Source organism: Ambystoma mexicanum, chromosome 1p (assembly GCF_040938575.1).
Source record: "Ambystoma mexicanum isolate Mex_15411 chromosome 1p, UKY_AmexF1_1, whole genome shotgun sequence".
Classification (NCBI taxonomy): domain Eukaryota; kingdom Metazoa; phylum Chordata; class Amphibia; order Caudata; family Ambystomatidae; genus Ambystoma; species Ambystoma mexicanum.
The window spans coordinates 29,719,485-29,731,897 of NC_090921.1; the positions used below are offsets into that span (position 1 = coordinate 29,719,485).

General features: G+C 54.1%; 1 protein-coding gene across 1 annotated transcript in view; it reads left to right on the plus strand.

Annotated features, from left to right (window-relative positions):
- Nucleotides 1–9,092: 9,092 nt before the first annotated feature.
- Nucleotides 9,093–12,413, plus strand: part of LOC138565103 (uncharacterized) — a 35,201-nt gene continuing 31,880 nt past the window's right edge. The window contains exon 1 of the mRNA XM_069642955.1: nucleotides 9,093–9,232. The gene's annotated coding sequence lies outside the window, so the exon portion shown is untranslated. The remainder of the gene's footprint in view (nucleotides 9,233–12,413) is intronic.

Below are 12,413 nucleotides of genomic sequence, written 5' to 3' on the forward strand. Positions count from 1 at the left end.
GATCTTAAAAGCTGGGGGAAGGAGTAAAAAGGGGATTGGATACAGAAGGAGCGAAAATAGTGAGACGAGAGGAAGGAGAAAAAGGAAAATGAAGGAGATCGGATCAAGTGCTGGCTGATCTGGGTCTGGCTGTGCTCACTGCAGAGGAGGGAGACGGGTGCTAGATGAGAGCTTGTTGTACTCCTGGAGACAGACCATGAGAGTTAGAGAGGGCAGCCAAAATTTAAATGAGAGTGTTCACTAGCTCAGGCAGAATCATCAGGCACCAAATTCTTGGTGAGTGTAAGTAAAAAAAAAGGAAGAGGTAAAGAAATAATTATTTAGTGACCTCAAAGTCTAATTATTGAAGTGTCAAATTAGATGGAGGAGGGCAACAACTAATTTGTTCTTAGGTACCTAGGGACAAATGTGTTGGCCAGTGCGCAAGTGATCATTCGTTGGGAAAAGGGGTGTTTAGCGGGAGTGCTCAAGTTGTTGGTTATACTCTCAAGGTTGCATACAAAGTATGCATTTTTTCTGCCAAGTTTGCTAAGGATTACTAGTTTCAATGAAGGCGAAAGAGAAATCATTGTCTTGCTGAGGGGATGTTAAGGAAATGTATGGCAATATAACTGTGAATATATTTGCAGTGACAAATTATGAAAGCTGTGTTTTTGCCAAGCTATATTTCTTTCTTTCGTCCTGTTCCTGCATGTGTTCGATGAGCATGTAATGCTGATATATTTCACATCATGTTTTTTTCTGGTTTGTGGAATTAATACAATGTGCCTGGGGGCATAATAGTGAAATCCTATGTGTGTTTTATTATTGTGTGGCCTGTTCATTTTGTGATATGTGGTGAAGTCTACTCTATCCAGTATGGTCGATATAAAAACATAGTATACCTAGTGTAGTGCTAGGTCTGACATTTCCCTAGCCAAAGATCCCAAATAAAAACATAGCAATAAATAGGTGACCAATGAACTAATTCCCTACACTGTGGCAAACAAAGCCCCACTTTATCCCCCAATGTTTGCTCCACTCCCACTTCTGCCTTTAATTAAATTCTTTAGTAGGCCCTAAAACTCCTTGCTTTACTAAACACATAATTGATTACTAGTCAGATATTATTGCACGCAGATGCCAGTGACCACTAGAGGGCAGTGAAGCTACATGAATGTCACCATCAGAGGCGAGATTGTGAATAAACAAGGATCTGAAGAGGAAAAGAGGTGACATTCAGGCCAGAGTGATGTGTAAGAACAAGGGACTGGATCACAAAAAAACAGTGGGCCTCATTACGACTTTGGAGGTAGCCATGGCGTTATTGGCCTTATGGCTGCCTCCAAAATCGGGTCCGGGTTCCCTGAATGGGGAATTACCGGGCCATTCCGAGTTTGGAGGGCCCAGTAATTCCTCCTACAGGGAACCCGGGCCCGGTCCTTCCCCATTCCCATTTGAGCCCCAATAGGGCTCAATGGGAATGGGTGCGGGAGGTTGTTAGCTCCCTGGTCCCCTCGCGGGACCCGCTCGGGATGTCTGGTAAAACCAGACGTCCAGAGTGGGTCCCGCGAGGGGACCTCGTAATATTGCGGAATGGTTTTAATGGCGCCACCACCATTAGCGGCGCCATTAAACCCATTCCGCAATACAAGAATAGGTGGAGAGCATTTGATTTTATCTAATGGAGCAAGCTTAGCTCCCGACATACTGGGCCTCATATATGATGGCCCAGTATGTCGGGAGCTAAGCTTGCTCCATTAGATAAAATCAAATGCTCTCCACCTATTCTTGTATCTTTGGATGGGTCTGGAGCCTGGGTACAAGATAAAAGACACCTCTTGTTGGGCACCCCCCTAAAAGCAGGATATTAGATGCCCTTCTACAATATAGTGCACAGAGCGGACGCATATCCACATTCAGAGCCCTTTCACATATGGAGCCTCTCATAGGAAGGAAAGCACTGTTATAAAAATACATAAATCCAGTCCAGGAATGGAACTGGAAATATTCCCATCTTAAGTCTGGAGCACAGAGTTCTAATAAAGAATTAACTCTGTTGCAACCTGCCGCTCCACTTTCCATCATGCAGCGAGGCAAGGTGAGGACAGCATCCCCATATTTCTGTTAAAATTAGAGCCCACCTTGATGTTTTAAATAGTTTTTTGCGCACCAAGCGATTTCTTCGCCACCTCCCGCTCTCTTTGTAGGCTGCCTTCCTGCTCACCTTTCCCTCCGGCCTCCACCCCCCATCCGGCCTTGATTGTCCTAAACCCTGATTGGCCTTTCAGCACTACTTAAGAATCACCATCGAGGGCAGCCCTCTTGCCCAGGCAGCCTGGGGCAAAAGGCCCCCAGGAAAAGAGCAGCTCCAATAGAAACAGCTCCAGATTGTGCATGCAGGTGTCAGCAAGGGACGTAGGAAGCAGGCAGCCATCAACCAGCAGCTACAAAGTAAGTGGGGTATGGACAGGGGGGCACAGCAATCACTACGCCCCACAAAACTGGTCAACTTCTTGCATATCTTTTCTTCCCCACCGCCCATTAGACTAAAACCTGCATGATGTATCACTCTCCTTTTGGCAACTGTTAACCACATAAATATATCCACTAATCTATCAACTGTATTGCCTAGCCATATCTCACTTCTAGATGAACTGTACTCTAACTGTACTCTAACTGTACTAGCCACTCCAAATACAACTATTAGCCAGTGCCGCATTCAGATAGAACTGTCAATATTAGCTTGCGCCGCACCTAGACAGGATTGTGAATACTAGCCAATGCCACATTCAGATAGAACTGTGAATATTAGCTTGCACCGCACCTAGACAGGATTGTGAATACTAGCCAATGCCACATTCAGATAGAACTGAATATTAGCTTGCGCCGCACCTAGACAGGATTGCGAATACTAGCCAATGCCACATTCAGATAGAACTGTGAATATTAGCTTGCGCCGCACCTAGACAGGATTGTGAATAATAGCCAATGCCACATTCAGATAGAACTGTGAATATTAGCTTGCGCCGCACCTAGACAGGATTGTGAATAATAGCCAATGCCACATTCAGATAAAACTGTGAATACTAGCCAATGCTCCATTCAGCTAGAACTGTGAATCTTAGCTTGCATCGCATCTAGACAGGACTGTGAATACTAGCCACGGCCACACTCAGATAGAAGTGTGAATATTAGCTTGTTTCATATCTAGACAAGATTGTGAATACTAGCCAATGCCACATTCAAACAGAACTGTGAATATTATCTTGCGTCACATCGAGACAGAATTGTGAATACTAGCCGATGCCACATTCAGATAGAATTGTGAATATTAGATTGTGTCGCATCCAGACAGAAGTATGAATATTAGCCAGTGTCGCATTTATATAGAATTGTTGAAGGTTAGCTTGCATGCCATCCATATAGGATTTCGAGTGTTGGCCAGTGCCACATTTAGAAATGTGGAGTTATTTCACGCACCACACATCTAGTAAGAATTTGGAAATTAGCATGCATCACATCTAGATTGATGCCACTAATCAACTGACTAAAAAGCTCACCTTCCTGCATACACCTCTCAAACGCTAACCAACCACACCTGTAAACCACAGCAAACCGCACAAACTTCACTACACTGCAAATACAAAATAAATCACACATAGCCTCCAACAACAGAACATGTCGTCATACCTGCCTACATTTGGCATAGAAAACCTGGAGGATGATGTCATCGCATCCCTGCCCCCTTTTCCCGAGACCTCGCCCACCTTTTTGCAAGCGGAGACTGGTAATCTAGTTTGTTTTATAAATTAGGCAGAATCTGCAAGGCTGATTGAAATGATTGTGAAGTTAAGACTAAGCAACTGAGGAAGCCGTAAACAGGCAATATTGTGTTTTGTAAATAGAATTGCTGCAGTTTTCTTTCGAGTTGTTTGGCCTTCATTATTGTGCAGAGACGTTCTTCCATTTGCCGCTCTTGCCTTCATTAACACCCTTTGGAGAGCCCAAACATTCCGTTAGGGAGCCAGACCCACCCTGAGAGCTGTGGGTGTCTTTGTTCGTTTTTGCAATTAGACTGTTATGTGGTTGAATATTTTGTATAATGGCCCAGGTACTTGCCCTAGTGGTGTGGCCCCTGCGCTACCTTTTGAGTCGTAGAAGGTGCCCTTTTGTTATTGATAATGTTCAGTGCAGTGGGGGGGGGGGGTGACTAATAAAAATGAGCTCCATTAGCAAGTCTGGAAATGGACCAGAAATATGATCTGCAGCTTTCCTTTCCGACAGTACAGAAGTGTCTTGCGGTGGGCCATCTGTAGTCTCCCAAATCTCTGAGACTCTACGCTCTTCCTCGGAGACGAGCGTAAAAACTGTGAGTCTCTGGGTTAATCCCAGAGAATAGGCAGGTATGCATAACGGTTACCTACCGGGAAGCACACGGAAGGTCTGCGAACGGTGCTAACCGAACTGAAGCTACCAATGGCACATCACTGCTGTTAGGGAGAATTCTCTGTTTAGGCTGAATTTCCTAACCTAGTGAGTCCCCCAGCAGCTTTGCTGGATTTCTGGAGTTTGTTATTTTCTCCTGCCAAGAGTGAGTCTCTTTTCCTCACACTCTTGGACATGATTTGAGGGGTTCCTTTGACTGTTAATGTGTTTTATGGGCTATGGGGTCTTTTAATCCATAGGGTCTCATGTGTTTTTACTATGCGTGTTACACAGCACCCTCAGTGCAGTGACACAGGGGTGTCATAGTGACACCCCACCATAGACTTCATACCCTGGGACTGACTACTGTCTCCCAGGGCATATAAAGTCACCATTGGCTTTACTAGTCCCAAATTATGAACAGAAACCAGTACAAACCATCATATTGTGGACGTACTGGTCGGGGCAATTCGATTGCCCCAGGGTCTGTTAGTCGAGGGGGCACGTCTCCGTCCCCCCCGATCGAGTTTTGGCTGATGGCAGTGGATACTACTTTTTATATTCGACCGCGAATATATCACTATGGGATTTTCCCATTGTTCGAGGCTACCAACTTTAATTATTTAATTCTTATAGCCTCGAACATACTGCCGGTTTATTTATTTAATATTAATTTGGCGGTTGGGATTTTTTGCCAGAACTCGATTCTAAAATGTTGTTTGTGTTCTCTTCTGTGACTCCAACCCAAGTCGAGCCCTTTGTTCCACTTTTTGGCGGGCTTCTCCACAGAAGCCCCCAAAAGTGGTGCCACTCTGTCTGGGTACCACAGGGCGTGTGAGAGGGGGTTTAGGCACCCTGGACTGAGTTACCTTGGTAACTCAAGTCGCACTCTTGTGTGATTGGCCCAAGTGGCCGGCTCACCACTTAGCATGTTTGAGTGACAGCTAGGCTGAGTGAATGGGGGTGTGCTGCATAAAAGCAGGGCTTTGGGGACTGGAACTTCAGAAGTCGCCACAGGGCCTGAGAATCCGACGAGGGAGAAGCTGAGCCGACCTGCTACGACGACACCACAAGTGGAGCCCTGCGGAACCGACTCACCACTTCCCGACGACAGAGAAGATCTCTCGGCTGGAGAGTCTTCTTCCCCTGACTGGTGGGCACAACCAGTTTACCTTCTTTTTCTCACATCCCAGGACGTCTTGTGGTCGAATTGCCCGTGCCAAGCACCCCGGCAACCGGATAGCCACTTACCACGGGACCGCGAACCAAAGGACCTCTCCTTCTTACTGAGAACTCCTCGGCTGGTTTCTTCCCTGGCAGTGCAACGGACTCCTGTCTTCCTCACCGACGAGATCCTCTCTTCCTCCGGACGAAGCACCGACTTGCATTCTCACCACTTTAAGGTACCGTGTCCGCCAGGCCTCCCTTTCCAAAGATTGCTACAAGGTAATAATAATCCCTTAACCTTCTAGACTGGGCTGGCCGCCTTGACCATTTAACTGGTCCCTTTCTTTTGGTCCAACTCTTTCTGAACCTTTGAGACTTTTGTGCACTTTTCAACCGTGTGACCTTGGACACATTTCGTTCTGATCCTCTTAAAGTGGATCCGGCCTTCTGAACTCTAAACTTCACGGTTTTACTTTGCCTTCCTCTCTTGTTGTGTTCTTGTGAAAGTGTTGGGATCTGTATCAAATTATACTCTGCTTTTCTCTCCCTTTTAAAACAAATTATTATAGTGCCATCTGCGTTAAGCGCTCACCGCTGTCTGAAAATAAGTGGGGCTTTTACTTTAGACGTGTCTAATATTCTTTTGAGGGAGTGTATATCTTTTAGTGACCGTGTTTTTGAACTGCTTAATATTAGTGCCTGTGTGTTTTACTAGATGTGGTTTAAAATAAATAATTATATCTCTTTTACACCAAGCTCTGGTCAGTGTTTGCTTGTTCTACTGTGTTCTTTTGACCTATTGTGAATACTCTGTATACTGCCTAACTCTTCTTGAGGGAAGTCTGACTGCTCAGCCACAGCTACCAAGTGAATCTGTGTGGTACAGACTACCAAGTGGGTTTACTGCCAAACACCTGTAGTCTTAAATCTTTTGCAGTGGTCCCAGAGGGAACTGCACAGGTTTCTGCCTAACAACTGCTATCTTGCACTTTTCCCACTCAGTCCTACTAGCTCACGCCCACCCCACCCTCTTTCCTCTTCAGATCCGCAGAGCGCCAGGGGACCACTCCGGTGGTGATTGTGTGCTGTACAAATGTCCTTTAACATTAACAAAGATTCCACCAGCAGCTGTGTCAGCCCTGGAGGCCATGCTGGTGGAAAAGCAAGCCACTTCCCATTGTTTCTTAAAGTAGCTCCTAAAGCAGTGTTTCCAGCAGTAGCAGCAGCTCCTATAGCAGTGTTTCCAGCAGCAGCAGCAGCTCCTAAAGCAGTGTTTCCAGCAGCTCCTAAAGCAGTGTTTCCAGCAGCAGCTCCTAAAGCAGTGTTTCCAGCAGCAGTAGCAGCTCCTAAAGCAGTGTTTCCAGCAGTAGCAGCTCCTAAAGCAGCGTTTCCAGCAGCAGCAGCTCCTAAAGCAGTGTTTCCAGCAGCAGCACCTAAAGCAGTGTTTCCAGCAGCAGCAGCACCTAAAGCAGTGTTTCCAGCAGCAGCAGCAGCAGCTCCTAAAGCAGTGTTTCCAGCAGCAGTAGCAGCAGCTCCTAAAGCAGCGTTTCCAGCAGCAGCAGCTCCTAAAGCCGTGTTTCCAGCAGCAGCAGCAGCTCCTAAAACAGTGTTTCCAGCAGCAGCTCCTAAAGCAGTGTTTCCAGCAGCAGTAGCAGCTCCTAAAGCAGTGTTTCCAGCAGCAGCAGCAGCTCCTAAAGCAGCGTTTCCAGCAGCAGCAGCAGCTCCTAAAGCAGCGTTTCCAGCAGCAGCAGCAGCTCCTAAAGCAGTGTTTCCAGCAGCAGCAGCAGCTCCTAAAACAGTGTTTCCAGCAGCAGCAGCTCCTAAAACAGTGTTTCCAGCAGCAGCAGCAGCTCCTAAAGTAGTTGTTATGAATCGCAGGGTGCGCCCCTTTTGGGCCTCATGGTCCTTGTCACAACGGACTTATGCTCATTAATACCTCCAATATGGCCGTCCAACGCATTCCCTTCTCGCTCCATGCGTTGGACATAACCTTCTCTATTTGTAGACAGCAGCTCCGCGCGTCTCAATGCTATAGCGATTAGCGACCAGACGTGTGCTCTGTAGCTTCCGGTTCATCTCCTTTCCACTCCGCTATCCCTTCCTCGAACCCCCCCCCTCCCCTCTTCTTCCTCCTGGCTTCTAGTTCTAGCGAACTTACCTTGCCTCCTGGATTCAAACTCCTGGGAAAACTGAACGCATTCTGGATTCGGCAGAGACATGGGCCGCCTTCTTCAAAACCCGATCCATCCGAAATAAGGCAGCCTCCAAGGACACCGGTAAAGAACGGATTCAGGTAAGAAGTGTTTCCAGCAGCAGCTCCTAAAGTAGTGTTTCCAGCAGCAGCAGCTCCTAAAGTAGTGTTTCCAGCAGCAGCAGCTCCTAAAGTAGTGTTTCCAGCAGCAGCAGCAGCTCCTAAAGCAGTGTTTCCAGCAGCAGCAGCAGCTCTTAAAGCAGTGTTTCCAGCAGCAGCGGCAGCAGCTCCTAAAGCAGTGTTTCCAGCAGCAGCAGCAGCTCCTAAAGCAGTGTTTCCAGTAGCAGCTCCTAAAGCAGTGTTTCCAGCAGCAGCACCTAAAGCAGTGTTTCCAGCAGCAGCAGCAGCACCTAAAGCAGTGTTTCCAGTAGCAGCTCCTAAAGCAGTGTTTCCAGCAGCAGCAGCAGCACCTAAAGCAGTGTTTCCAGCAGCACCTAAAGCAGTGTTTCCAGCAGCAGCAGCACCCAAAGCAGTGTTTCCAGTAGCAGCAGCACCTAAAGCAGTGTTTCCAGTAGCAGTTCCTAAAGTAGTGTTTCCAGCAGCAGCAGCTCCTAAAGTAGCGTTTCCACCAGCAGCAGCTCCTAAAGTAGTGTTTCCAGCAGCAGCAGCAGCTCTTAAAGCAGTGTTTCCAGCAGCAGCGGCAGCAGCTCCTAAAGCAGTGTTTCCAGTAGCAGCTCCTAAAGCAGTGTTTCCAGCAGCAGCAGCACCTAAAGCAGTGTTTCCAGCAGCAGCACCTAAAGCAGTGTTTCCAGTAGCAGCAGCACCTAAAGCAGTGTTTCCAGTAGCAGCTCCTAAAGCAGTGTTTCCCGCAGCAGCAGCAGCACCTAAAGCAGTGTTTCCAGCAGCACCTAAAGCAGTGTTTCCAGCAGCAGCAGCACCTAAAGCAGTGTTTCCAGTAGCAGCAGCACCTAAAGCAGTGTTTCCAGTAGCAGCTCCTAAAGCAGTGTTTCCAGCAGCAGCAGCAGCAGCACCTAAAGCAGTGTTTCCAGCAGCACCTAAAGCAGTGTTCCCAGCAGCAGCAGCAGCAGCAGCAGGCGTCCCGGGCCGGTGCATGAGTGGGAAAAGGCCGCCACACTGTCTGCTCTCTGTACAGTGTGGCGCGCTGGCCTCTGTAGGAGAACTTTATTGTATGTGTGTGTCCGGAGCCTCTCGATCCGGAAGTGAATCCTCCCGTCACACCGGAAAGGAATGTAAGGAGCACAGTGTCTGAGGGAAGATGGCATTTCCGGCCTGTGTGCGCGAGCCCTGTGCTGTCTCTGCCAGCGCTGGCGGAAACCGGAAGTGGTCAGCAGTGCCCGCCTTCTTGGCTGCCGTTTCCGGTGATCTAAGCAGCGGAAGTGTCTTTTGTGGCGGCGCTCATTCCAGGGGGGGCCTTTCACAGAAACGCTTCAGTGCTGGACGCGCGAGGTAAGACACCCCCCCCTAAACAAACACCCCCCAAAAGAGCGGCCTGCTCCCGGCCTCACTGAATAACGAGCACACCCCGAAACTTCACACTGCCTCCGGCCCGAAGGCTCCGCAGCACGCACCCCCCCCCATACGTTATAGGCAATGCCCCCTCCCTCCCACGCCCGCCCGGGGGTGCCGGTATGTAACCGCCCCAGGACTGCAGTGACGCTGCCTTGCTGGGGTGGAGTGGGGGGGGCTGGGATGTAACCGCCCCCGGGGCTGCAGTGACACTGCCTTGCTGTGGGGGGGGGGCTGGGATGTAACCGCCCCCGGGGCCGCAGTGACACTGCCTTGCTATGGGGGGGGGCTGGGATGTAACCGCCCCCGGGGCCTTGCTCGGGGGGGGGTGGGGGGGGCTGGGATGTAACCGCCCCCGGGGCCGCAGTGATGCTGCCTTGCTGGGGGGTGGGGGGCTGGGATGTAACCGCCCCTGGGGCCGCAGTGACGCTGCCTTGCTGGGGGGGGGGGGGGGGGGGGAGAGGCTGGGATGTAACCGCCCCCGGGGCTGCAGTGACGCTGCCTTGCTGGGGGGTGGGGGGGCTGGGATGTAAACGCCCCCGGGGCTGCAGTGACGCTGCCTTGCTTGGGGGGGGGCTGAGATGTAACCGCCCCCGGGGCCACAGTGACGCTGCCTTGCTGGGGGGGGGCTGGGATGTAACCGCCCCCGGGGCCGCAGTGACACTGCCTTGCTGTGGGGGGGGGCTGGGATGTAACCGCCCCCGGGGCCGCAGTGACACTGCCTTGCTGTGGGGGGGGGCTGGGATGTAACTGCCCCCGGGGCCGCAGTGACGCTGCCTTGCTGTGGGGGGGCTGGGATGTAACCGCCCCCGGGGCTGCAGTGACGCTGCCTTGCTGGAGGGGTGGGGGGGCTGGGATGTAACCGCCCCCGGGGCTGCAGTGACGCTGCCTTGCTGGAGGGGTGGGGGGGCTGGGATGTAACCGCCCCCGGGGCCGCAGTGACACTGCCTTGCTGTGGGGGGGCTGGGATGTAACCGCCCCCGGGGCCGCAGTGACACTGCCTTGCTGGGGTGGAGTGGGGGGGGCTGGGATGTAACCGCCCCCGGGGCCGCAGTGACACTGCCTTGCTGTGGGGGGGGCTGGGATGTAACCGCCCCCGGGGCCGCAGTGACACTGCCTTGCTGGGGTGGAGTGGGGGGGCTGGGATGTAACCGCCCCCGGGGCTGCAGTGACACTGCCTTGCTGTGGGGGGGGCTGGGATGTAACCGCCCCCGGGGCTGCAGTGACACTGCCTTGCTGTGGGGGGGGCTGGGATGTAACCGCCCCCGGGGCCGCAGTGACACTGCCTTGCTGTGGGGGGGGGGGGCTGGGATGTAACTGCCCCCGGGGCCGCAGTGACGCTGCCTTGCTGGGGGGGGTGGGGGGGCTGGGATGTAACCGCCCCCGGGGCCGCAGTGATGCTGCCTTGCTGGGGGGGGGGTGGGGGGCTGGGATGTAACCGCCCCCGGGGCCGCAGTGACGCTGCCTTGCTGGGGGGGCTGGGGGGCTGGGATGTAACTGCCCCTGGGGCTGCAGTGACGCTGCCTTGCTGGGGGGGGTGGGGGGGCTGGGATGTAACCGCCCCCGGGGCCGCAGTGACACTGCCTTGCTATGGGGGGGGGCTGGGATGTAACCGCCCCCGGGGCCTTGCTCGGGGGGGGTGGGGGGGGCTGGGATGTAACCGCCCCCGGGGCCGCAGTGATGCTGCCTTGCTGGGGGGTGGGGGGCTGGGATGTAACCGCCCCCGGGGCCGCAGTGACGCTGCCTTGCTGGGGGGGGGGGAGGCTGGGATGTAACCGCCCCCGGGGCTGCAGTGACGCTGCCTTGCTGGGGGGTGGGGGGCTGGGATGTAAACGCCCCCGGGGCTGCAGTGACGCTGCCTTGCTTGGGGGGGGCTGAGATGTAACCGCCCCCGGGGCCACAGTGACGCTGCCTTGCTGGGGGGGGCTGGGATGTAACCGCCCCCGGGGCCGCAGTGACACTGCCTTGCTGTGGGGGGGGCTGGGATGTAACCGCCCCCGGGGCCGCAGTGACACTGCCTTGCTGTGGGGGGGGGCTGGGATGTAACTGCCCCCGGAGCCGCAGTGACGCTGCCTTGCTGTGGGGGGGCTGGGATGTAACCGCCCCCGGGGCCGCAGTGACACTGCCTTGCTGGGGTGGAGTGGGGGGGCTGGGATGTAACCGCCCCCGGGGCCGCAGTGACACTGCCTTGCTGTGGGGGGGGGCTGGGATGTAACCGCCCCCGGGGCCGCAGTGACACTGCCTTGCTGGAGGGGTGGGGGGCTGGGATGTAACCGCCCCCGGGGCTGCAGTGACGCTGCCTTGCTGGAGGGGTGGGGGGGCTGGGATGTAACCGCCCCCGGGGCCGCAGTGACACTGCCTTGCTGTGGGGGGGGCTGGGATGTAACCGCCCCCGGGGCCGCAGTGACACTGCCTTGCTGGGGTGGAGTGGGGGGGCTGGGATGTAACCGCCCCCGGGGCCGCAGTGATGCTGCCTTGCTGGAGGGGTGGGGGGGCTGGGATGTAACCGCCCCCGGGGCCGCAGTGACACTGCCTTGCTGGAGTGGAGTGGGGGGGCTGGGATGTAACCGCCCCCGGGGCTGCAGTGACGCTGCCTTGCTGGAGGGGTGGGGGGGCTGGGATGTAACCGCCCCCGGGGCCGCAGTGACACTGCCTTGCTGTGGGGGGGGCTGGGATGTAACCGCCCCCGGGGCCGCAGTGACACTGCCTTGCTGGGGTGGAGTGGGGGGGGATGGGATGTAACCGCCCCCGGGGCCGCAGTGACACTGCCTTGCTGGAGGGGTGGGGGGGCTGGGATGTAACCGCCCCCGGGGCCGCAGTGACACTGCCTTGCTGTGGGGGGGGCTGGGATGTAACCGCCCCCGGGGCCGCAGTGACACTGCCTTGCTGGGGTGGAGTGGGGGGGCTGGGATGTAACCGCCCCCGGGGCCGCAGTGACACTGCCTTGCTGTGGGGGGGCTGGGATGTAACCGCCCCCGGGGCCGCAGTGACACTGCCTTGCTGGAGGGGTGGGGGGGCTGGGATGTAACCGCCCCCGGGGCTGCAGTGACGCTGCCTTGCTGGAGGGGTGGGGGGGCTGGGATGTAACCGCCCCCGGGGCCGCAGTGACACTGCCGATTGC